A 12,500-nucleotide genomic window follows, 5' to 3' on the forward strand; every position below is an offset into this window, starting at 1 on the left:
CGTCGTTGACTAATACCTCAACAGATCTTAAGAGTACCTAGTTTGTTTGCAGCTTTTGAATATGGGATGCTCTAGGAAGATTAGCCTGCGTTGAGTGCCCATGTTAATATTACATCAGCCACCCATGTTAACTGTCTTTTGAAGATTAGACTGGTAAACACCCTTGTTTTCAGCATATCATAGACCTTGATATCTATTGTCCTTTGAAGCACCTTGCTTCCACTTCTTAGGGACCTGCCCAAGTTCATTCCTCCCATCTTACCCACTCCCGGAAAGTTTCCCTTTACTATAATAAAAGAAGCATTTTAAGAATAGCACTCGTCCACGCCCCCTTCCCTGGCACCTTGGATAATGCTTGACATTATCGTACCGCACTCTCAGACGATATCAGTTGCTGCTCGGCTATGACACTAATAACATTGAAGGGTCGTTCATTCAGTAACTAAAGGAGGCTCTAGACCTGTAAATTGGTACTTATTTTTGTGCAACTGTTCTCTCAACATACTTTGAAAGTTTCCTCTTCACGACAACGCAAATAGTGATTCTCTCTCTCTCTCTCTCTCTCTCTCTCTCTCTCTCTCTCTCTCTCTCTCTCTCTCTCTATGGGTCAATGATCGCTACAACCCCTTCCCAGTCCGACTCAGCTCACGATAAAAACAGCGCTGCCAGCCGTATGAGTAATATCTTGAAAGAGGGGAGGGGGTTATGCTGGGGTGGTGGGGTGGGGTAGGGAGGATGTGGTCGTGGCCGAGTGATATTCTTAAAATGCGTCGACTGTGCCTTCTCATTGCTCCATCTTCTATTGTCGCTAAAGTATTTGAATCTTTACCTAAAATTTTCTTGTAATTTTTTGGATCAGCTGTGTATTCCACTACCATAATCCTCTGTGAGAGTTGGTTCTTTTTCTACCATACTTGACTTTTCTTATATTTGCAAGACTGGAAGAAGTCTTTATCTCCCCCTTGATATCTCTTAGGGCATTTTAGTTTCACACAATACCCATTTAACCAGGGTTTCGTTTTATAGCTTTGTGCCTGTATTTAATCATTCCATTACTGTTGTTGTTGATGGCTAAACACCTGCACCTCTTGATCAGCGTTAAGGTTCAGCTTTTGCCGATTAGTCTGCACTGCTTAGTACTAAATGGGATTTGCGGAAGCTTACAGTTGAAATACTTAGGCCAGGCAGAAGGAAGATAGGAGCTTCAGAGACCTTGGCTCCTCAAAAAGAAAAGGCTAAAGTCAGGTTTAATGTTATCAGAGCACAGTTTATTCATATAGTCATCTAATCTCCCCCCTTACTTTTCGAATCTGTTTTGAGTTATGTAATAGAATTTGTTCATGCTTCATACATTTTTAAAATGTTTTATATTAAAATAATGTCTAGGGATCAAATAGTTCTTATGGCTAAATTGACCCATGAAAGAATTTATCCTTTTTGCTAAGCCTTATACTATTCTCATTTATCAGTTTAAAAGATTGCTTTCATAACTAGGGTGTTTTAGCCATTGACCCCACATTAGGTCTTCCCTGAAATTTCTCGATCTTTACAAGATTCTTTGTGTATTTTTATAGAAGCAGCGATCATGCTTTTACCTTTTCCGAACTCAGATAAATTAGGATGCTTGGAATCAAGAGAATCCGTCCTTAAAACATCTGCCAAAACAAATTACGAAATGAGCCGTTCAATGAGTGGTTGAAACATTTGGAAAATGCTCGTTAAAAACAGCGACCCCAATTAGAGGTTAAGCTAAGAATAATATATATACATGTATGTATATATATTATATATCTATAATATATATATATATATATATATATATATATATATATATATATATATATATATATATATATATATATATATATATATATATATATATATATATATATATATATATATATATAAATATATTTATATATGTGTGTGTGTATCACAGAACCTTCCTGTTATGTTACGAGCGTTAGATGGATCCGAGCCATTGTCTCGTCCACAGATGGGTAGATGGAACGGACCTCTATCCGATTTAGCCTAGGCAAATATCCGCTCCACTGAGTAAGGTTACTTCCGCTGCCTCTCTTATCCTTTTAGACACTCGTGTGAGTGTATCTTTTTCCCCTTTTTTTTATTATTTTTGTTATTACTGGTGGGATGCTCAAAATTCTTAGCTGAGCTGCTGCTTTTTGTGTACTAACCTGTAATTAGTATCTTTGTATTCTATAATGACTATAGTTTGTTATCCTAGTTCCAGTTATGTACGAATGTGGGTTGTTGTATGAATTTTATTCCTATTTTGTTTTTAACAAGTTATGATATATGACTCAATCAGGGATGTTAAGTTTATTAAAGATTCCGTTTATTTATTTTCGAGTTGATAAAGAACTTGACTACTACTTATTTTTTATATCCTGACATTGTCATTAACAGTTCTGAAATGCAACTAATTGTGTCACTTAGCTAAACGATAGCTTGATGAGCGTGTGGAAAAAAATCCATACACCAAACAGAAAATAGTTGCTTTAGTAGAACTGCCAACCTAAAAATCCACTATATATTACCGATAGCGTCATTGCCAACAAGATATCCACAAAAAATATTAATTTTAATAGCAGTGTCAAAATGAGATAGAAAGAAAAGACAGTAAACATTCCATTACTGTCACCTTCTCATCGGATAAGTGTGCAGCGGCCTGCCTTTTCTGACGCCGCATGCAACTGATCCATACCATTGTTAGCTAAATTCATGGCGATTGCATGACCATCCCTTCTATTAATATTTCATGGTTTTCCCGGTACATGCGTCTGAATTCGCTTCAGTGCCTCGTAAAGCAATGGGCATTTCAACCACGCCGTTTGCTATATTGCTTCCGCCGTTTCAATGCAGGAATATCCTCAGCCGGACTTTGATGATATTTTGACTGAGTTGGCAACTTGGGGAACGTGATGGCCTTATATGTTCAGTGTTTTAGGCATTTATGGCTTCGGCCCATTGCTGGAAGCCGGTTAACGTTTGTTAATGTCTCCGAATTAGTGTCGAAAATGCGCGGCGGATATTTGCTGTTGATGGTAAAAAAGAGGCATTTCATTAGCAGTTGTTCAAAGTTGTTAATTGACGGCATGTTGCATGTTCGGCATTTCGTCTCTAGTGTTTTATTGTTTTTATTCCAGTAGAAATACCATTTATTAAATTGTCAGAAAATCAGTAAGATATTTCTGCCTATCATTCTCTCTGTGCATAATTTTAACTACTTTGATTTCAGTGTAGTTGTTAAAGGAACTTAATCTCTCATTATGGAATATCGTAATGTAATTGTTTTAATGTCTTTTTCTGCCATCATTCTAGGATACATTTTGTGGATTTTATTATTGAAAGAAAAGAAATATTTTCGCTAACTGAAATTGTCTTATTTGTCACTTATCTTTTTACAGATCTTGTAATGGACTCGCTCTGAACTATCTTTCATTCAGTTGTATAGTTTATTGAACAGATATGATCTTAAAGTAAACATTTCTTGGAATGCGGTTATTCGAAGCATTTTTCTCTATGCAACTATGCATAATTTATTTACTGTTATTGTTGTTAATGAAGAGAAATATTTGTTATATTTAACTCACTTCTGCCTGTTATTTTCTTTTTCTTATTATATATATATATATATATATATATATATATATATATATATATATATATATATATATATATACATAGAGAGAGAGAGAGAGAGAGAGAGAGAGAGAGAGAGCAGTATATCTCCTTCCTTCTCACACCCGCAACTATGCGAATCCCTATCGCTGTTGCCCAGAACCTCTAATACATAACGCTGCAGAAATGTGAAATCGTGTTCTGGAACTTAAGTTGCGGACTAATAATTCACTTTCTGATTGATTTCGAATTTCGAGCGAGGGCTGGCATTTGACGGGGAGAGAGAGAGAAAGAGAGAGAGAGAGAGAGAGGGAGAGTTGTTAAGACGCAAACACTGAAGACTAAAAGATTTAGAAGATGAAGAGAAAAAGAACAATTAAGAATGGAAAAACTCTTGGAAAAACTCTGCAGCGAAAGTTTTTTAAGTAAATAAACTACCAAGCGGATAGTAAGGGGAAAAAGACGGGTAAATCCAAAGAACTAATAAAAGTAGAAAGGAAAAAACCCAGGCGGAAGAAGGGAAAAGAGAATAAAAAAAATGGAGATAGAAGCGCGCGCGCGCGCACGCGCAAAGGCAGGCTCTGTGGGTGTCTGTGACATGGGATTTCAATCAGCGGGTGAATGATTATTTGGAGAAAGTTAGGTCAGCAAGTAATTTAGATTTTAACTTATGCAAATCGCGCCGTTTATGACAGCTGAATCAGTGTCGTTGGTTGATTACGTCAGACTTTACTTATTAATTTTGTCGCTGTTTGTTCCTTTTTATTTTCATTAATTTTGTAGTTGTTACTTTCTCATTAAATTTGTAGTTGTTGCTCCTTTTTGTATTAATATTGTCGTTGTTCGTTTTTTATTAATTTTGTAGTTGTTTCTTCTTCATTAATTGTGCAGTTGTTTCTCCTTTTTGTGTTGCTGTTGTCGTTGTTCCTTCTTTAGTAATTTTGTAGGTTTGCGCATTTTTTTTACTAATTTGGCATTGTTGTTTTTTCATTACTGGATTAATTTGGTGGTCGTGTTTTTGTTCCTTTTTAAAATCATATTGGACTATTTGTTATGTTTTTATTCTTTTTACTTTCCTGAATTCAAATACCCTTGATGTAATATTTAATGCAATTGTTGCCCTTTTGATTCACTAAATTATGAGTTTTATCATGATTCAAAATCCCTCATTTTATCAATTATTAAAGCCCACGGTCCGAAGGTTTCTTTATTTCCTTTCCCCTCATTTTAAATTTTTTTCCATAAGAATCAAGAGATTGATATTGGAACCCTGTCATATTTCCTGAGTGAAGGTTTTGACCTATACTTTGTAGGGATTTGATGTTAAGATTTGCAGTGAAAAAAAAAATTAAAAGGGATTTGGAAGTAGGCATTAGTGGTTAATGATCGTATGATGATTTTGTATCTTTTGTGCGTAAAAGAAGGCCAAAGCAATCTTTACACATACATACACACACACACACACACACATATATATATATATATATATATATATATATATATATATATATATATATATATATATATATATATACTATCCATCCGTGTAGACACCTTAGGATTATGTATGTAATCAACGGATAGGTTTGCTTAAAGCAAATGGGCGTTACAAACTAATACACACACAAACAAAGCCACTCCAACATCTTCCAAAAACATAACAGACACCTCACACGTCTCGACTGTCGACCTAACCGCGCAATGACTCCTTGCTGCGGGGAGAAAGGGCGTTGGTGACTGATACAATACACGTACATACGCTACCGGGGTCTAAGCAATGACAGGCAGGGCAGCCGATCGAGACTACAGTCTACCCCAAAGCCAATCCAAAGTCCTTCAAAAGAAGGCATAGTGCTTACCCCAATACAAATGGGGAAACAAGCACGTTAAAAAAAGAAGTAAAGTAAGGGTAGGCCATGTGTACTCGTCACTGTCTGTGTGGTTTGAATTCTAAATGCTCATTGATTTCTTCGAAACGAGCAGGAGTATGATTGCTGTTTACACTGTATACATACATACATACATACATACATACATACATACATACATACATTATATATATAATGATGTATGTATATATACTAATGTATATATTATATATATATAATTTTCCATTTAGGGTGTAAGTTATTCCCATGTTAGTGTCTTAATATTTGATATTTGTATTTAAAATATATATATACTTTTATATATATATATATATATATATATATATATATATATATATATATATATATATATATGTAATTTTCCATTTGTGTGTAAGTTATTCCCATGTTAAAGAGTGTCTCGATATTTGATATTTGTGTTTAAAAAATCATATGTGCTTTAGTTACAAAACTGCGTTAAATAGATACGTGTTACAAACATACCAATCAGCTGTCATGGTGGAGACGAATTAAATCCGATTCTAAACAGACTTGAATTCAACAGGAATATGTACAACGTAGTCGAAATGAATTTATATATCTCTTGACAGCTAATGGATAAGTCCAATGTTTACTAATGTATCTAATCAAAAGAGGACAGGCTCTAATCCTGGCTGGGCAAGATGAACTTATCGTATTCCTGTCGAGTGTAAGTTTTCCCAAGGTAAAGTGAATTCGAAAGTCAGGTTTATCTGTGGCTTTATATAAATTGTGGAGATTATGCAAACAGTCGTATGTGTATAGGTGACAAAAAACCATGTATATATATGTATATATATATATATATACATATATATATATATATATATATATATATAAATATATATATATATATATATATATATATATATATATAAATATATATATATATATATATAATGTATATATATATATATATACACATATATATATATATATATATAAATATATATATATATATATATATATATATATATATATATATAACTGAATATATAAAATATGGAACAGCATATGTAATGAATATGTACAGGATAATATGTAAATAAAGGTAATACCACGAAGGAAAGAGAAACAATGGAGTACTGCAAAGGCCTTTCGACTTATAGTCCTTTACTTGGCAGACTATAAGTCGAAAGGTCTTGCAGTACTCCATTGACTTTATTTATATGTATATGTATGTGTGTGTGTATGCATATTTTGCATATGTCCTAAACATACATCTTTACTTTCAAGTTCCCACCGCGCAACTCATGTCATGATATTGACAGGCGATTCATTTCGGTAGCGAAATGAGTAATGCTTTTAGTGGTGGATATGAAGATCCTCATGATTATTAATAGCCTCTGATGGTATCAGTGAAATTCCATTATATGATGAGGAAAACCGAATGACGAGATAGGATTAGTCTCGACGGATAAATATTTATTATATTAAGTAGTTTCTGGGCTTTCATGGGGCTGGTTTGATGTGCCGGTTTGAAATAGGTCTTGGAAGTTATGTTTGGTATGAGGAGTCCAAAGGGAACGGATTCATAGAAAAAATACAAAAACGACAAGATTTTTAGGCCTGTTGGGACTCCTTGCTCCAAAGAACCTCCTGTACCGTCCACAGTTTGACACGAAAGGTACGTTGCAAGCGGTAACCCCTACGGCGTCAAGCCAGACGATAGATTTCAGCGCTGGAATATAAAAGTGATGATAGGTTTTGGTGCGGAAATGTAATTCCGAAAACAGATTTTTACGCTCAAGAATAAAATGCGGAATAGTTTCTGGGACCGAAATATAAAACGGATAATTGATTTTCAGGTTGAAATTTCGAAAAATTACGATAGATTTTAGCGGCCAGCCTTAAAAAGACCTCTGTGAAATTGAGGTGTTGGAAAAGGCAACGCACGGACTTGAAAACTGCAAATTGCAAAACGAAAATGAAAAGATACAAAGTGTATTACTAGGATTCGTATAGTTTTCCGTGACGTATATATTGAAAAGTGAAAGGAAAACACCTGCGTTAATTTTTAATCAACATTGAAATAGAACTGTGCTTGGGCGTTCTTACCAAACTGGAAATTCAATCGTTGGTTCGTGTTTCTTATATATGTTGCAGATTATGCTGGCTGTTGCGAGGTCAACACACAGTTGTTAACAGTCATTAAGTATGTTTTCTAGCTATATTGTCATAATTTTACCTTCGTCAAGGAGGTTGTTTTTCGTTTGACATCTTTGTCCGTTAGTTGATCTGTCTGTTAGCAGAATTACGCCAAAAAAAAAAAAACTGTGACTGGTGAATGAATTTAAAAAAAAAAAATCTTATCAAATGTGTGCTCTCGTAACTTAGATGCAAGTGATTAGATTTCCCGGGAGAAAATTATGTAAGTTTCTGCAAGGAGGGACTTTTAGGGCCGTGGATTACTCGGCCTTTAGCTGGGGTTTGTGTCTGTGAACCCTCTTTTTGAAAATACACATATCTCTGACGTTGATCATTTTCGTTTATATGAAAACCATTACGTTCATTTAAGTACATTCGCAAGTATTTTCTTGTATTTGTGTATAAATATTTTACAAATATGAGAATTGTTTTAAATTAAACAAATCCTAAAGCCTATTCAGAAGTTTCATATACATGTTTTTCCTACTATCGCCGAACACGTTTTTCATGTCTAACATATGTCGACTCGATAACAACTTGCTGTTCTGGATGAGGCCAGTCTGTCATCATTGGGAAATACTTTACAAGACATATGAAAACCATTTCGGTATTTGACAGACCTTCTGTTTGATCATTCCCCCGTTATTTCTGGTGCTCCCTTTTGTATTTTGAAACCACCCTCATTCGAAATTGGCTGTATTCTTCGTTTATTTGACGGTTATTTTAAACCCATCAAGGAGGCTCTTCAAAACTTCAATACCCTCATTTCTCTGTTACACGCGGACATGTCTCGCTCAGGTCTGTCATCATATATATCAACTTGATTACACCCTGTTATGTGAGATAAAGCGGGCCGTTCATCACCGTGAATGCAAGTTGATTGGTAAATGGCCACTAGACGCGTTCGTCTGTCGTAAGGCTTCATGAATGGAAAGCACGCCATTGTCAGCCCATAATGACAGGATATTGACAATGGTGCAAAATGAGTTAGCAGTAGATTGGCTTTTAGTGACGGGCGAAGACTGGCCCCTGAGAGAGAGAGAGAGAGAGAGAGAGAGAGAGAGAGAGAGAGAGAGAGAGAGATGGAGATGATGATGATGACACACACACACAGTTGGCTGGAGAATGGAGATGATGACAGAAATACTCTGAAAATAAGGCGGAGTAACTACAGGAATTTTCTTGATATGTTTTCCTATATGAATACTCGAAAATTAGGATTGATATAGAGGGATATATATATAGAGAGATATATAAAGGATATAATTTGGAAGCAGTGAGGGCTAAACTCAAGTTGACGTAACGTCGTCTCTGGGTTGCCAGAGAGGTTTGACAATGCCTCTTCAGATCTCCCGACGGCTAATAGAGTCGGAACACCCAGCTCCCTTTGTTGAGTTCCATAAAGGGACGATACGAACTTAGTGACGAAGAAACCTTAAGAGTGCTGCGAGGAGGGAAAGATAAGTTTGAGGAAGAATCAAATTTCCGATGTTTTAGGGTTTTACTGTGCCGTTCGTTTATACACTTGTGCTGGTAATAAGCATAGATAAGAGTCCCCTCCCCCCCCAAAAAAAAGGTTGAGTTTTGGATTAATATCAATACTTTAACCGAAAAGATACATAAAGATTCAACAGACCTTCAGCGATGTTTCAACATGACACAAGTTTTGCTTTTGAACTTCATGTTTTCTTATTGGAATTATTTCAAACCGGAAGGCTTTAAGGAGTTTTCTTTAGGCCCTGTTGTATTTGTTTTTGTCGTTCCGAGAATTAGAGAATATCAACGGCAAAAGGGAACATCTGAAAGTAAATTGTGTAGTGATTTAGAAGACAGCGTTAATATCCTTGAGGTTATCAGTTAAGGAGCATCGTAAATACCTTTTGGAAATATCAGTTAAAGAGTATCGTGAACACTTTGACGTAATATTCCTTATGGTTGTCAGTTAGAGACAACCGCGAATAGTTTCTTGGCTGAGTGCAGCAGAATGAGACACTTATGAAGCAGAATGAATAAATCGTAATATTTGAATGGTTCATTTTGATTACATATCAATTATCTTGTACTGTTTCATGAGTTGTACGAAAAATGTCTCTGCCATTTCTTCAGAGCTTAGAACTAATTCTGACATTTAGCATTTGTTAGTTAACTGTGAATGTAGGTTGCTTTTAACATTCTCAGTTAAACTAAGGATCAAGTTGTAAATCTGATATCCATATAGTTTGGATGTTTCATAAAGACTGGCTTTAAATAAATGAAAATGTCTCAAGATGATTTACTACTTAAAGCAAGCTTTTGTGGATGAAATGGATCAAGAATTTTATTGAAATTATGCGCAATGAATTGCTTGCAAAAAGGAAGAAAGTCTTTGATACCACCAGTCTTATTTTAAGAGTGAACGTAATAAATAACTCGCGCGACTTAGCAATTACGCTTTTAAAACAAAAGGAGTTAATGACTGATACCAGAAGGATAAAGTTAGAAGTTCATGAAGTTGAATGGTGCAAATGTTTTGAGTACTTATGTTAAATTTGGTAATTGTAAGTTTTTACCTTAAGAATTCTTTGGTTCGATTTTAAAGCCTCACTGTGATGTATATGTGCATGTTATTGATTTTTATTTATTTTTAGTCATTTCTAATTGTATTTTGTGTTTTTTTTTCAGTGGTGCATTTTATTCTGGTAAGGCTACGTTTACAAGGTAATAGCTCCTCAGGTTTTTTCCATATTATGTAAAATGCTGTGTATCCATACATTTTTCTGTGTAACACCGCGGCAGGAATCAGGTTGTCCAGCCCATGCCCAAGAGAGACAAGGTCTACCCGATTGGGTGGAGTCGCCTCCCACCTGGGGTAAATACGTAGGCGATGACGTATCTTAGAGGTACCTGCTCATTACGGCAATTCACCTGCTGACGCAATAAGGAGGTAGACAAAGCTCCGCCTACATGGGCGATTTTGGGGAAGTGAGCAGACCTCCTCCTTCTCTTGGCCTTGGTCCAGCCTATTTCATGACTGGCCCCTCTATTAACATGTAAAACGATAGTGTCTTTGCGTGAGCCTCAAATCAGCATTTAGCGTCCGTAAGGTCAGGATTTAACGTCCGTAAGGTCAGGACTTGCATCTGTCCTTCCTGATGTTAGCCTCTTAAACCATTTAGCCCTGTGTATAGTATACAGAATAAAAGTACCTTTTTCCGAGCTGTTAGGGACTTTACCTGATGTCTCTAGAATCGGAATATCTGTGTAAACACTGTTTTTATATTATTGTAATTTTTAACGGTGTGTGTCGACTAATAAGAATGAACATTTCTAAGTCTTTAATTAATTGCATTCAAGGTATTCCAGGTTGTTTTCACTCAAAGCTTTCTTTGTATAGTGAGACAGTGCAGACATAACTAGTGAAGAGTAAGTGTTTGGTATAGGGTAACATATATATATATATATATATATATATATATATATATATATATATATATATATATATATATACATATATATATATATATATATATATATATATATATATATATATATATATATATATATATATATATAATAATATTATATACCTATATATATATATATATATATATATAATAATTTCCTCTTGGAAAGTAACTGCTCGCTAGTGCTGCAATTTCTTGTTAAATTCATAGAGCGAAATAATGTTTCAATTCGCTCCTTTCCGTGAGGTTTTGTCGCATTAGCAAACCATCTCGTCAGGACGATGAGGTTCATCCGAACGTAGGCGAACGAGCGAGCCTTTATCAAAAACCCGCCTATGGATGCGCCCGAAACTGCTTCGTTTGCGCCGAATAAATGTGGCATTTTTGAAAATGGCTGGGAAAGATTGGGATGTCTTAGCCGTTTTTCCTGTCTCGCCTTACGTTGTTTCCTGATTGCCCTGCTTGCATGCGAGGACCGTCTTCACTGGAGCAGGAAATCAAAAATTGTCTTACGTCTCGAAGCGACCTGGTAGCAATCGACCTACTGGCCCGCTGAGCATTCAAGTCAAACGGAACTTTTTAGGCGACTTCATGCATCAATATTCATCGAAGTGAAGATTATTATTATTATTATTATTATTATTATTATTATTATTATTATTATTATTATTATTATTATTATTATTATTATTATTATTATTATTATTATTATTATTTTAAATGTGAGGGTATTCGTGTGGAACAATTATGAAAGAGCGTTAAATTGCAAAGGAATCTTCCTTGAACAGAGAGGCATTTTCATAATGTTAAAAGAGAGACTGCAAGGAAAACACAGATGAAGACGAATTAGTAAATTGATAAGTAGAAATTTTAGAGTTAACTTAATAAAATTATTCTTCTATTTAGAATTTTCTCTTTTACATCTGCGGTTCTTTCGTTCAGGTTTCTTCCGAATCTGAAAAATTACCAGTTTTGTTTTTGTCATATTTTGATTTTTAAAGCTGTGATGTGGTTTGAATCCCTCAGTACTGTACCTTTTTTTTTTTTTTATCTCGGCTCAATACTTTATTCCCTCTTGCTCTATTAAATTACAAGTGAGACCTAAACCCAGTGCTATTTCTCAGTTTTTTTTTTTTTTTAGGAACCTTTGAAAAAATAGCTGTTTTCCGGTTTCAGACGTCAGAAGCCTAACGACTCTGACCGTTCAAAGTACCAGGGGTCAAGTAAAAGGAATACTGTTTTGGGAAATAAAAGGAAAATATTGATGCGTTCTCTCACTCTTTCTCTCTCTCTCTTTCTTTCGAAATAGTCTTTAAAACACACGCACACAAATGTGTGTATATATATATATATATATATA

The 12,500-nt window shown here is 35.0% G+C and overlaps 1 long non-coding RNA gene across 1 annotated transcript in view; it reads left to right on the top strand.

The window, feature by feature from the left end:
- LOC136838517 (uncharacterized) overlaps window positions 1–12,500 on the top strand; it is a 514,498-nt gene that overhangs the window by 48,744 nt on the left and 453,254 nt on the right. The gene's annotated exons all lie outside the window — the stretch shown is intronic.

The sequence above is a fragment of the Macrobrachium rosenbergii genome, chromosome 5, assembly GCF_040412425.1.
Source record: "Macrobrachium rosenbergii isolate ZJJX-2024 chromosome 5, ASM4041242v1, whole genome shotgun sequence".
NCBI classification, from domain to species: Eukaryota; Metazoa; Arthropoda; class Malacostraca; order Decapoda; family Palaemonidae; genus Macrobrachium; species Macrobrachium rosenbergii.